This window comes from Carettochelys insculpta, chromosome 4 (genome assembly GCF_033958435.1).
Source record: "Carettochelys insculpta isolate YL-2023 chromosome 4, ASM3395843v1, whole genome shotgun sequence".
NCBI lineage: Eukaryota > Metazoa > Chordata > Testudines > Carettochelyidae > Carettochelys > Carettochelys insculpta.
The window spans coordinates 83,459,557-83,474,647 of record NC_134140.1 but is presented as its reverse complement, the minus strand read 5'-3'; the positions used below and the strand labels follow the sequence as shown (position 1 = coordinate 83,474,647).

General features: G+C 45.2%; 1 protein-coding gene across 8 annotated transcripts in view; it reads right to left on the bottom strand.

Annotated features, from left to right (window-relative positions):
* Positions 1 to 15,091, bottom strand: part of LRBA (LPS responsive beige-like anchor protein) — a 657,226-nt gene that overhangs the window by 531,370 nt on the left and 110,765 nt on the right. The gene's annotated exons all lie outside the window — the stretch shown is intronic.

The window sequence follows — 15,091 nt, the reverse complement described above, 5'->3', positions numbered from 1 at the left end:
TAGCAAGGCCACTTGCACAGTTCATTCCATATAAATATCATGCAGGACTTTATACCACGCTATCCCAACATACATTCTGTATAGGTCATTTACATAGCCAAAGTGTAACTCTTAACAATGCTTTGATGAATTCTGAAGGCTATTACTGGGACTAGTTCTTGTGTCCCTGCACCCAGGAAGGCATTGCCTTCATTACTGAGCTCCACTGTCAATGGTCAAAGGAAGAAAAAAATAAAACTGTTGAATTTAGCACCTCTACAAGTTACCTAGAATAGGTTTTTTATATAAAAAATAAAATGGAAATTTTAGAATTCCAGCTCCTTCCACAAGCTGAGTTAATGCTAGCCACCGCTGGAAAAACTGACATTTTCCTTTGTCCAGTGTCAACAACTTGTTTCTAGTATTAGAGGGGTGCTACTAAGTGATTTTAAATCACAGATTTTTTTTTTAATGTCAATATAGGACAGAATATTACCCTTTTGGTAAAAGTTAAAGATCAGGCGTGTAAGTTCATCCTTAGTAAGCATCATAAATATGCATGATGCTTCACATAAGACAATATCATTGCCGTGAAAGGAGGACAATGTAAAACGGAATTCTTTACAGGCTTATACATGTACTTAAATTAGCATACTGCGACTAGTCCTACTGAAGTCAACAGGACTACTCACTATTAATATTCCCTCAATTTTTTTTTCTATCCATGTGCAGAATAAGTTTTGTTAGGGCCCCAAGGCATGTGTGGATATACACCACCATGCTGCCAACTATTGGTGTTCTGCTAAACAACTGGGTGGCACCTGAATCTCTCCTGGGTGGCCCCTCAAGTGCTCATCTTACAAGGAACTCTGCTCACCATGCACAAAGTTAAGCATATAGTTGAGCCTTTACAGGAACAGGGCCTAAACTCAGACAAGTGTGGGGTGCGGTGGGGTGCAGGGCATCCCCCTACCCCAGCGGCCCAGACATCAGGACCCCAGGCAACACCAATGCACCACAGGTCCCACTTCTTCCTCACCCTGCTCCCTGATTTTCCTCCCAGATCAACGTGCGTGGGTGGGGGTGACATTGGGCAGGGCACAGCAGCAGATGGGAGAAGCAGCGAGGGGTTGCCTCCCCTCAGCACCCCTCCCCTATCCTCACTCACCACTCAGCTCAAGCAACAGCCTGTTCTGCTCTACCGCTCCATCCCAGTCCACTCAGCCCCACTTCCTGGACACATTGAAAGTGCAGCCAACTCTTTTAATGACAATACTTATTCCCATTAACACTGCATAGCCAAAGTAATAGAGTGTCTGGGATTGTGCTCTGTCAAAAAAATCTTTTCAACAGAATTATAAACTGAATTCTGACTGCAGGTTCAAATTCTGATTTCAGTTGCATGTGTGGAACACCACCATTGCGTTTAATACAAATATGGTACTCAGAAATGACAGAGGACTGAAACTGACAAACATATGACTATGATGGAGCCACAAAAATTGACTACAAGATCCCAGATTAAATAAGCAAGTTTGCTCTGAAAACTATTATGGAAACAAAAACTTTTGATGACTTGGACAGTTACTTTTCCAAATATAAGCAGTCTCAATATTTATATATTTAACAGTATAAGCTATGCACTATTGATGTAAGCGTTCTGCTATGTTAAGAGTCCAATCCAAAACTGAGGGCATCAACAGGTTATCAACATAGAGGTTTCCAACACCACCACATCAGTTTTCATTCCAGTTACTCAGTACCTCTCAGCACTTCACAGATTCCTAGAGATTAAGGCTAAATGGACTATTAGATCTTCAAAGTCTGATCTTTCGCACATTATAAGCTTTTAAATTTCACCCAGGAAGCCCTGTATTAATCCTAATAACTTGTACTTTGTTAAAGCCTGTTTTTGAGAAACGCATCCAGTCTTGACCGGAAGACATCAAGATGGGAGAATCCACTCCTTCCCTTAATAGCTTGTTCTAATTGTTACAAACCTTCATTAGTCAACATTAGTTCCACATATACAATTTGAAGATGCCCAATTTCAGCTCCCAAGCTAGTTTGTATTATGTTTTCCTTTTCATAAAACTATATCGACTGTCATTGCCATGATTGTATATTTATTCATTGAATCCTGCATCAACATTTGAAGAGTCCCCAAGAACCCAGTATCTTCTTCTCAAGAAGTTACTTGCACACCAGTCAAATCACCTCTCAATTTTCTTTTTCATGAAGATCACAGATGAGCCCTAAGTCTCCTCTCTAAGGCCTTTTTTTCCAGACCTCAGATTTATTTGGCTCTTTAATCATATATCCACCATTCCAGCATAGTTCTCACCAATTATGAATACAAAGCTAAAAATCTCCTTCCTGCTCCTCTTTTCTATCTATACATTCAAGGACCATATTAGCCCTTTTTCCCCCACAGCTTCACACTGGGAGTTTACGCTGAGGAGTTTATCCACTGTGACTGCTAAATCCTTTGTGTAGTTGCTACTTTCTAAGATACAGTCCTACATTCTCTAAGTATGGCCAGCATTCTTTGTTCCAGGATGTATAGATTTGCATATGGCTGAATATATTAAAATATATTTTGTAATTTCTGTAGCACAATGTCAGAATAGGTAGAATATAGAATATTACTCTATTCAGTTACCTTTATTAGCCAAACTTAAGATCTCAATAAAATCATATTCGATTGACTAGATATTTTTCATAAAACTATATTGACTGGCATTAATTATATTCCCAGTCTTTTATTCTTTATCATTTGAATCCTGTATCAATGTTTCCACCATTTTGCCTGGGAGTGATGTCAGGCTCACCAGCCAATAATTGCCTGGGTCATCCCACTTACCCTCTTTTAACATTGGCATATTAGCATTCTTCCTGTTTTCTGTGGTTTCCCCAGAATTCCAGGATTTACTGAAATCTATCCCTGAGCCAGCCATTTCCTCAATCAGTTCTTTAAGGACTCCTGGGTGCAAGCTATCTGGACCTATTTGACAATTTTCATCCCTACTATATGTTGCTCAACATCCTCAGTTAACAATGGACTGGAAAAAGTACTTTATCATCCTTATATGATATTCTTACACTGTCTTAACTCTTTGCAAATACAGATTAAGTCCCTTCTTTGACCACTTCTTTCTTTTCTCCAGGATTAATTATTTTACCTTTCCATCTAGTAATGGGCCTAGAACATTGCTAGGATTCCTTTTATTCCTAATATGCTTAAACTCTTGTCTCTCTCATGGATTTTTCCCTGACATACTTAGCTTCCCCATCACTTTTCAGCACTTACTGATATCTAATTTTCATTATCAAATCCCTACTTTCAGAGCTTAATTTTTCTGTAAACATTTATTCCAGGTTAAAATTGGGATCCAGTGCCCCAGCCCCCAGGAAAAATCCACAACTTTTAATAAAAGAATCCTAATATTAAAGAACATCTAAAAAAATCACAATAATGACGTAAGATGTTCTTTCATACCCTGATTCCAAAATAAAGATTATTGTGGGAGGTTAAATCTTGAGTAAATAATTTGTAATACAAAATCTGCTGCATATGTTTAAAGAAAGACTGTTTTGGTCGCATGCAAAGACATGACAACAAAGCAAAACATATGAAAACTTTTCCAAGATAATTACATGAGAGAAAATATGCTTAAAATACACTGCATTATCTTGTTGCTAGTTGGCTCACTTTGTTCTCATGAGCTCACTCATATACCAAGTTTAATTTACATAATATCTTTCCCCCTCTGTCACCCTTCCTACCTATGGTCTCCTCAAGCTGTAGTTCTTCTATGCAAACCCTACTTGCGAGGCTCCTAAAATGGCCCCTTGGTAAGCCCTTTCAGGCCTTGAAAACCTGTTTCTTTCATGACACCATAATACTAACCCTCCAATTACAGCATAGCTGCAGAATACTTACTTATGAAAACCTAGATATATTTTCCAAACCATACTTAAATCAGACTATGGCACCATTTGACCACTTAGTTTCCCCTTTTCCAAACACACACACAGTTCTATCACAAAGTATAGATCATTAATACATGCGTTTTGTACTGAATGCAAGTGTTAATCTGTATTTGTCACAGAACAGATTTACATATTCTTTGAGATTTAAAAATTAAGAATAAGTTTCACTACATTTCTTCACCAATCTAAGATTTTTTAAGAGATGGGGACACTACTAGTACTAAGCTGCTTAACTTCCAGAGGCACTGCACAGAAGTTGCATGTTATATGCCACCTATTTAGGGGTGATATTTTAAATATATGATCATAGTAAAAATAATGCACTATCATTTAGCAGTTGTGGTTTTCTTATCCAAAACAGCAAAGAGATGATGGCTGTGAGCGAATGTACAAAGTGATTTCTTAAAGTATTTTGGAAACTAAGCTGATTAAATTGTTTTCCAGATTGCTATTGTGTGCTGCAAAAAGTAGGGGAAGGAAAGTCAGTAAAGACAAAGAAAAGTTACTCACCTGTGGTAACGATGGTTCTTTGAGATGTGTCCCCGTGGGTGCTCCACAATAGGTGTCGGGCTCGCCCGGCGCCGCAGATCGGAAATCTTCCAGCAGTTTCTCCTGGATTGCGCATGCGCTGGCGCGCGCCGCCCCCCTCCAAACCCCCAGCCGCGTGCACGATCCGGTCCCCGCCAGTTCCTTGACCAACCACCTCGGATGCTCCTGAAAAACACTAGACAGAGATCCGCAGCGGGGAGGATGGGCAGGTGGTGGAGCACCCACGGGGACACGTCTCGAAGAACCATCGTTACCACAGGTGAGTAAACTTCTCTTTCTTCTTCGAGTGGTCCCCGTGGGTGCTCCACAATAGGTGACTACCCAGCAGTAACCCAAGTAAGGAGGTGGGTAATCGGTTTATGTGCAGCTTGCCCCCGAGAGGACTGCTGTCAACAGACGGGTATCCTCTCAGAATACCCAAGGCAGGGCATAATGCTTGGCGAAGGTGTCATAGGATGACCAGGTCGCCGCTCTACAGATGTCTGTTAACGCGATGCCCTTGAATAGGGCTGTTCATGCCACCACCGCCCTGGTGGAGTGAGCCCTGGGTGGGGCCAGCAAAGGAGTCTTTCGAAGTTCGAAGCACATTGTTATACAGGGCACAATGTGCTTTGAGATTCTCCGGGAAGAGAGACCTTCCCCTTTTGACCCAGGAGCGAGAGAGACTAGAAGCCTGTCCGTTTTCCAGAAGGACTTAGTTTTGTCTGTGTGGAAGGCCAACGCCCTCCTCACATTTAGGAGATGCAGGCGTGCCTCCTTGCCGGAGCTGTGAGGCTTCGGGTAAAACGAGAGTAAAACTATTTGCTCGTTAAGATTGGACTCCGGAGAGACTTTTTGGAACAAAGGCTGGGTGCAGCCTTAAGGTTACCGCCTCCTTTGAGAATACTGTGCAGTGCGGCGTTGCCATCACTGCCGCGAGCTCATTCACCCTGCTGGCTGACATAGTTGCAAGGAGGAAGGTTGTTTTTATCGTAAGGAGACGTATGGGAACTGTGGCTAATGGTTCAAAAGGTGGACCCGATAGCATGCTGAGCACCAAGCCCAAATTCCACGATGGTGGAAGCGGTTTCCGAGGGGGTACAGGTTTACCAGCCCCTTCAAGAACCTGGTAACTATAGGATGGGCGAATACCATGGGCCCTTCCTCTGTATGCTGAAAAGGCTGATATAGCGGCGAGGTGGACCTTAGCGAGGATAGAGAAAGCCCACCTCTCTTGAGGTCCAATAACTATTTTAATATTACAGGTATAGGAACGTCAAGGGGAGCTAACTGCTTGGCGGAACACCAGGCTGTGAAACGAGTCCATTTGTGCTTGTAAGTCCTCCTGGTGGAGGTCCTTCGGCTACATTCCAGGACTTGTTGTGCTCCCTCCGTACATGTGCTCTTTAAGGAGCTGAGCCATGGATTAGCCATGCTTGTAGGTGCAGACCTTAAGGGTGCGGGTGCACTATAGACCCTTGAGCCTGCGGGAGTAAGTCCGGCGCCACCGGTAGAGGGAGCGGTGGGCGGTCCGACATGCACAGAAGCAAGGGAAACCATTGCTGCCGATCCCAAGCGGGACTATGAGTATCGTGCGGGCTGTCTCCCTTCCGACTTTGTGCAAGACCTTGAGAATAAGCATGGTGGGGGAAACGCGTAAAGTAGGGAGCCCTTCCATGAAAAACATGAAAGCGTCCCCCAGGGACCCCCGCCACACTCCTGCTCTGGAGCAGAGCTGGGGACACTTTTTTTTTTTTTGTTGTACTGGGTGGCAAACATATCGATCTGGGGAAACCCCCATGTACGAAAAATGCGCTGTAGCAGATTGGAGCAGATCTGCCATTCGTGCGTGATTGCAAAGTGCCTGCTCAGCTGGTCTGCAATCACATTGTGCGCGCCCGGCAAGTATGAGGCTTTCAACGTTATGTTGTTGGCAATGCACCGATTCCACAAATCGGAGTGCTTCCGCACATAGGGCACGGGATCGTGCTCCTCCTTATCGATTGATGTAGACCATAGTGGAGGTATTGTCCGTATTGAATCCCAATTACTTTGCCATGCAGGTAATCTCGAAAATGTTTGCAGGCGTTGAACACTGCTCTGAGCTCCAGTATGGATATGTGCAGTGTCTGTTCCGCAGGGAACCATAGCCCTTGCGTTACCTTGTCGCCAATGTGCGCTCCCCATCCTATGTGGGAGGCGTCGGTAGTAAGAAAAGTAGAAATTTGTGGTTGGTGAAAAGGCACCCCCACTAGCAGATTCTCGGGGTTTTCCCACCACGCCAGGGATCTGCGCACCTCTGTTGTGGGCGACACCACTCTGTGGAGAGTGTGGGATGCCGGTTTGTAAACGCTCGCCAGCCAATGCTATGGGCTTGACATGTGCAACCTGGCATTCTGTACCACAAACGTCACTGCCGCGATATGGCCCAGCAGCTGTAGGCACAGTAAGATCGGCACCATGGGGCTGTATGTAATAACTTGCACCAGCGAACTGATTGCGCGGAAGTGGGCGTCAGGTAGGTACACCCTTGCTGTGATAGACGTTATGCGTGCCCCTCTGAACTCTATATGTTGTGTGGGTTCGGACTTCGACTTGCGAGGTTGATGACTGGGCCCAGCGAAGAAACGTGTCCGCTGTGACGCATATCATGCGTGAGACCTCTACCTTCGAGGTCCCTTTTAGCAGGCAGTCACCCAGATATGGGAAAAATAAACACCCCCTGTCTGTGCTGGTAGGCTGACACCACTGCCAGGGTTTTGGTAAGACTCTGGGGGCCGAGGAGAGGCCAAACGGAAGAACCCTGTGCTGGAAGCGCTCCTGGCCGACCGTGAAGCAGAGGAAGCGTCTGTGTACCGGGTGGATTGTTATATGAAAGTAAGCATCTCGTAAGTCGAGTGCTGCAACCCAGTCTCCATTGTCCAGTGCCATGAGTATCAAGGCAACTGTGATCATCTGAAACCGTTGCTTGCGCAAGTAACGGTTGAGGCTCCGAAGATCTAAGATGGGCCTCCGGTGTCCCGTTTTCTTCTCCGATAGAAAGTAGCGTGAATAAAAACCTTCCCCTGGAATTATTCCGGCACTCTTTCCACCGCACTTGTGAACATAAGATGGGTCACCTTCTGCTTGAGCCTCGCCTCGTGGCAGCGCCCCTGAGGTGAGGCCTGGTGGGAGGCTTCGTCAGTGGAAGCGACTGGGAGGGGATCGCGTAACCGTGGCTATGATCTCCAGCGCCCATATGTTTGTGGTGATCTTTTGCCATTGGGAGTGGAACGGTCTGAGGCGATGATGGAACATGAGATGAGAGTGGCACTGAGCGAGGGTATTGATAGTGCAGCCCCCGACATACCCATCAAACTTGTTGCCTTTGAGGCCTGACCCGAGGGCGTACGGCTTTGTTGAGAACGTCGCCTAGGGGTTCTGTACTGTTGCCGCTATTGATAGCGCCCGTGGCCGTAGCCCCGTTGATATTGAGCACGCTGTGGTTGTAAGCGTGGCGTCTTTGCTGAGGATAAAATTTTTCCCTTCTGAAGTGGGGAGTATAAATGCCCAAGCTTCTAAGTGTAGCTCTCGAGTCCTTACTGGAGTGAGGGACCGAGTCGGTTGAGTCTGCAAAACAGCTTTTGTGTATCAAAGGGAAGGTCCACGATCTTCGCCTGTAGGTCCCTCGAGATACCCGACGTCTAGGGCCAGGATTCTCTATGCATGACCACTGCTGTAGCCGTTGAGCGTGCCGCCGTGTCTGCCACGTCCAGGACAATCTGGACTCCCGTCTGCGATGCTGCGTAGCCCTCTTGAACAATCGCCTTTAACACCAGCTTTTTGTCTTCCGGGAGTGAATCCTTGAGGGGAGCAAGCCCGGAGTATTATCAAAATTATGGTTTGCTAGGCGTGCCCATAATTTGCCACTCTCAATAGCAGGATAGGAGAGGAATATACCTTCCTGCCAAACAGCTCTAGCTTCTTAGCATCTTTGTCTGATCCCCCAATTTGTACTGAGAAGCCTTTGACCTCTGCTGGGACGACCCGACCACCAAAGAATTTGTTGTGGGTGACTGAAGAGGAACTTCATGCCCTCTGCCGGGACGAAATATTTTTCATCCGCTCTCCCATTCGTAGGCGGAACAGAGGCCGGAGTCTGCCATATAGTAATGGCTGACTCCAGAACAGCTTCGTCCAGTGGAATAGCAATTTTGGATGAAGCTGGGGGTCTCAGATTTTCCAGGAGTTTGTGATGTTTCTCCTGCACCTCTGCCATTTAAACGTCATGCGTGAAAGCCACCCTTTAAAACAGCTCCTGAAACTGTTTAAGGTCATCCCGGGGAGAGGGATCCCCGGGGGGCCATGGCCTCGTCTGGGGAGGATGAGGAGGAACCCCTAAGGTAAACCTCCCTTGAACCCTCGGGTTCCCGCGGACGATGACACACTTGCTCGCTGGAGGATTGTGAAGGAAAGTCTCGGGGTTCTAAATTTAACTCCCCTTGAAACAACTGTGTTTCCGTCCCCAATCGGGAGCGCCCACGGGGGTATTGAGCGGCCAGGGGTGGAGACCTGCCCGTGGGTGCAGGCCTGTGGTTTATCTGTGTCCAGCCTGATAGGGACGACCATGGCAAGGGTCCGGAGATTGAGACCTGAACCACTCACGGGGTGTGTACCCCCGATGGCTGGGAGAGCGAGACCTCCACGGCAACACTGATAGAGGTGAAACTGGCTTGTGACAGTACTCCAGGGAGATCCAATCCCAGAAAATGGTGAAGGTGGCCCAAGCCATGGCGACATCGGTTGGAGGAACAGAGAAGGCGTTTTTTTGTTTTTTTTTTGTTGTTTCTTTTTCCCCTGATGGGCCGGTGGAGAGACAGGCCTTTGGTGCGGCGTGTGTATCACAGGGGGAGGGCTTGGTGCTAACAGCAGCGCGGCCCTGTCCAGAGATGGACTGCGGTGCCGGGTTTTTGATGTTGCCTTGCCCCTCCACTGCGGGGCCGGCACCGCCCCCTCCCCTGCCGGGAATCTCGGCCCCGCTGTTAGCACCGCGCTCAGCACCGTCAGCTGCGGTGCTGCGCGGGTATCCCCCTCCAGTGCCTGCAGGCTCCATGCCTGGTACCCCTGCACCACTGGTGCCGCGGGGGTCTGTGACGCCTGTGACGGTGCCGCCGCCTGAGAATGCGGCCGGTAGCTGTGCGCTCCGGTCGTCCTGCTCGCTGCAGATGCAGGGCAAGGATCGAGCCAGGGAGGGAAGACGGCTGGTAGCTGTGTACTCTGCTCGTCCTGCTTGCTGCAGATGCAGGGCAAGGATCGAGCCAGGGAGGGAAGACGGCTGGTAGCTGTGTGCTCCGCTCGTCCTGCTCGCTGCAGATGCACGGCAAGGATCGACCCAGGGAGAGTTCCCTCCATTTCTGCACTGGGGGTGGGGGGCAGAGCACAGTGAGAAACGTGGCCGGGTAGCCTGCAATTCCCACAGGCGTCGGATGCCTTCGCTATGCCCCACGGAGGCCAGCATAGCTTCACAGTATGACTCACGCTGTGTAAAAACCTGAAGAGGCCATTGTGGTGAGTCCTTTATTGTTAAGAGGGTACTTAGCACTTAATCCGTGCCTTTCCTCCTCAAAGAGTGATCACCGGCCTGCAGCAGTGGGAGGCCTAATGGCCTTTCACGTCCGCTCTGTTCTTCTCCTGTCCTCTCTTTTTCCTTTTTTTTTTTTTAAACTGGTATTCTCTTTGTCTTTGCTTTCTCTCTTTTTTTTTTTGGTTTAATAACCGAAAAACAACAAATTACACGTGGAAAAAAACCACTAAGTAATCTGACTCTGGCCTGAGCCTGAGCGGATTCTGTCTGCAGCCGATGGCGGTTGAGAAGGAACTGGCAGGGACCGGATCGTGCACGCGGCCGGGGGGCGCGCAGGGGGGCGGCGCGTGCCGGCACATGTACAATCCAGGAGAAACTGCTGGAAGATTTCCGATCTGCAGCGCCAGGCGAGCCCGACACCTATTGTGGAGCACCCACGGGGACCACTCGAAGAAGAATTGCCATCTTTAGATGCTTGCCTTGTAATCCTATGGGAAGATAAATCCAGCCATAACATGGTGACACACAGAACCAAATCAACACAGAAAAATCCAAGGTCAGTGATAACTGTTAAAGTAAGCTAAAAAGCACACAAATACAATAGCAGGAAAGTGTAAAGAAGGATTTTTTAAAATAAAGCTAGACACTTAAAATCGCCTTACTTCTATCACAAAAAGCTCAAGTCAAGAGTCAAGTAACCTTTTAAAACAAATTTGCAAATTCAAGGAGCAAAACCAAATTTAAAAAAAGCTGGCAACAATGTGAATGGACTTTACAAAGCAACATTTCAAATTATCAATTTTTGTTCTATATAAAACATGACTTTTTGTGAAGACTAACATTGTAGCAAACCTACCTAAATTTTGTTTTTGCTATTGTAATTTGCAAATTAGCTTAATTAACACTGACTCTACATATAAACAATCCTGGTACATTGGAAAGCAAGAACTACTTTCTTTTTAAACAAATATTCCTTGACACTGAATTTATGAAACATCTTACAAAGCAGGCTCTGAGTGCTGTAAAACATAACATTAAAAAGCCGGAATTAACATTAATAAAGGCAACAATTAAATCCTACACTGAAAAGCTAGCAGACTAAGATATGAATAGCACAGAACTAACTCAGATTTAATAATAGCAGCTCATGTGTAATAATGTGAAAACTAAATGCCAGCTGAAAACACATTTCGCTGTGTCCTTTTTATTTATTTATTTATTTTACTTAAAGGATCTGCAACTGTAAAGCTGATAATTTACAATTAATTACCAGAAATTGTTCTAAATTAGTGAGCTAAAAGGCTGGTCATTAATCTTCACAATCATTTGATGGTTAATCCATAGCCATTTGGAAAGCACATCTATGCACTACTAGTTAAAAGACACTTGTGAGCTAATAACTACAACATTCCCCTCTGCCATTAATTTTAACCTAATTTGACATTCAACATTTACTAATTGCCAGACAAGATTAGTATGCAGCCTGTAAAAGAGGTTAAGATGACTAACATTTTCATTTAAATTAAAATGTAATATACCATTTCAGAGGTGTGAAGATTTATTTTACATTCTCTCCCACCACCAAACGCATATATTTGGAGAATAGAGGGAGATGGGATGGATAACTGGTTGGCCATCCAGCCAACAACAGTGCTGTTGTCTGTAGTAAGGCTTTATTGTAAACTAGTTCCCGCACTGCTAATCCCATCAATAAACTTCATAATTCCAGTATGTGTTACTATTTTTAGTCACAAAGCTTTATTGACCTGTTTTTCCTCCCTCCTAAGAGCAACGCTAACAGCTGAGGCCTAGAAACTCTTCACTCTAAGCAGGAAACAAATCCACTTTGACTGGAGGCACTGATACCAATCCCACCTCAAATCAATCAGAAATAGGGAAGCAAAGTACTATCCACACACACACACACACACACACACACACACTAGACCCCCCCCAGCGTACACCAGGGTTGCGTTCTTGCACCTCCTGCATAAGTCAAATTTCCACGGAACTCAGGACACCCAGGAAACTGATAAGGGCACCAACCCTGGTCAGTTTCCTGGCTCCAATGAGTGGAGGGGAGTCAGGGACCAGGAATCAGCCTGGCTCCATCTCTCCTCCCCTAGCGGGACCAGGGAAACTGACCAGCACATCACTGGTCAGTTTCCTGGCTCCTGCCAGCAGCAGGGAGCCAGGATCCATGTTGCCGCCTGGTTTATGGCTCCCCTCCACTCTGGGAGCCAGAGGCAGCTTCTCCCCAGCTTCCTCCAAGTGGGAGACGCCGCACCAGGCAGACAGCTGCAGTGGTACGGCTTCTCCCCGCACGTGGCTGTCTTTCTCCCCAGCTTCCCCCAGCTGGGAGAAGCTGTGCTGGGCAGACAGTGACGGTGATATGGCTTCTCCCAGATAGGGGAAGCTGGGGAGAAGCCACACCATCACAGCTGCTCATCCAGGTACTCCCAGCTGTGAGAAGCCAGGGGATGGACAGCCACAGCGGCACAGCTGTCTGTCTGCCCTGTTCCCCCCAACTGGGGGAGCCAGGCAGGCAGGCAGCCACAGAGCAGCTTCAAGTTGCACTTAACTCTCATTAATTCAAGTTAAGCACAACTCGAAGTTGCACAATTTTGGGGTTTACTGCATATACATACACACACACACACACACAAAAATATTATAAAGTGTGTGTATACATATATACACAGACACACACACACACACACACAAATAGATATAGACATACTAACACCTTCTTACAACCTCACTCAAAAGAAACACATTTTGCCATATCCACACCAAGCTTGTAACATAGGAAAAAACTGTATTCTAAACCAAACTTTTTTTTATGTTCACTATCAAAATGCAAACAAATTATAGAACAAGGTTATTCTGAATGGCAAATAGTCATACTGGCTAATATGAGCCTTATTTAACTGGAAGTTAAATTTGTGTGCTGGCTACTCTGATGATTTAAGGAATGTGTATGTACAACTTATGAATTCTGTTTTGGATTAGAAACTCTATGTTTAAATACTTATGATCATCTTCTCTAGACTTTTGTCTCATCCAGTTTGTGCTGAGCAGATGCAGTGGTGCCCAAGAGTCTGCGTATCACCAGGGCGGCCAAAAAAAACCACCACCAGAACAGAACAAAATATCGATATCCTATATGAAACCAGATTTTCTTCCAGCTTTTTCCCCCCCCCACAGACAGCTTTTGAGTGAGTGAAAAGAAGGAAAAGACTGAAATGACAGAGCAGGGTTTTAAAAACAGAGGTAAAGATCTACACTGAGAAATTATATTGGCATTATGTTGATATTGGTCAAGGTACAAAAAAAACCCCACATCCCAATCCAGCACATAACAAAGGCTGACCCAACTCCAAGTTAAGACAGGTATGTTAATCTAGTTAATGTCATTTGGGAAGGCAGTAAAAATTGCTGTCAGTTACAGGCTGTGTATACAGTGGAGGACTTTGCCAACAGCTGTGTCAGTAGTTTCTACAGTACAGACATACCCAGCGAGAGAGAGAGCGAGAGCGCGCAATGTCAGGTTCCTAGAATGAGTGAAAGCCTTTCTGACTGCTGGACCAGCCATAGCTGAAAGGCACTGACTGCCCAGGTCAGAGATGTGTGTTATGATTCTGGAGAGAAATCCAGAGTGGCAGAAATACAGCCCACCAGAGCCCTTTCCTTTTCAGTCTTTGTCCAATCAAAAATAATCTTTTGACTTTGATCATGATATCTCATTTCTTCAAATGGGGTCCTTAAACTATATTAAACGAGATACAAAGTGCTACTTGTCAAGGGCCTTTCCTTAATGGTTTATACTGCTTCCCACTCCCTCCTGCTGTGGCTGTTGTCAGTATTAATTGGGCCCCTCCATCCACACTAAAGACTAGCAAGAATTTACCTGAAGAGGAGGAGAAGGGGATGGAGCCAGAAGCTATAAATTTTGAACATGCATTATTTCAAGGGGGCCCCCTATTTTAGTCCAAAATCATGAAACTCAGGTTTTAAAAAAAAAGAGGCTTACACTAAATGAATGACTCCCACATTTTAAGTTAGTCTTCTCCCTGCCCCCCAACATGCATGCATAATATTTGTCACATATCACTGTCCATTTGTGGGCCTGGAAGGGTGAGACATATGCCAATGGTGCCATGTAGACAGCAGCAGTTTTCCTTCATGAAGCAGTTTGCAGAATACAAGAGATGAAAAAACCTCTCTCATACATATTAAATACTATTAAAATATCCAATAATTCTTATACACCTTTTTAAGGAAAGTTGCAGTATCTTATGTTTATGGGGTCTTTACAGATTCATTCCCGTACTCCAATATTCAGCCTAAGCACTCTGTTTTTAAATTTCCTGCCTTTTTTTAAATTTACCTTGACGTATACAGTATTAAGCTAAAAAAATCCTCCTCCAATTTACACAATTCCAGTGTTTCTAGAAAATTATTAACTCCTTGCTGAGGACTTAACCATTTTTGGTCAAGAAACTGTTCAAGCTAACTCTTCCTCAGCACACCTTTGTGAGGTAGCTAAATATTGTCCTCATTTTACAGATGGAAAAAATATATTATGCAACTCGTATCTGAAGCAGGTAGCTGAAGATGTTAAACTAAATCACAGGCAGTACATGAACAGGAAGTTAGGACATCCTAGCACCCAGACCTTTACTCTAACATGATGCTTCCACCCCCACATATTAAAAGAAGCCTAATCTTCCCTTATAAATCTATTACATCAATGATCTAATCATTTTTGCTGATCTGTCTCTCCAGTTTATCTATACCTGCCATTGCCACGTTAATGAAATCAGGCTCTCATCTACATAATTCAGCTTAGTTCTATGCATCTCAAATTCACTATGTGTACAATCATTTTTTTCCTCTTGTTGAAGGTGATTATCCAAAGGATATATTCAGCTTCTTAGCTATGCCAATTACAAAATCAGTTTATTATTTGGGGAGCAAACAATCACTTGGAAATAAAAAATAATCAGTATTATAAAAGTCATGTTT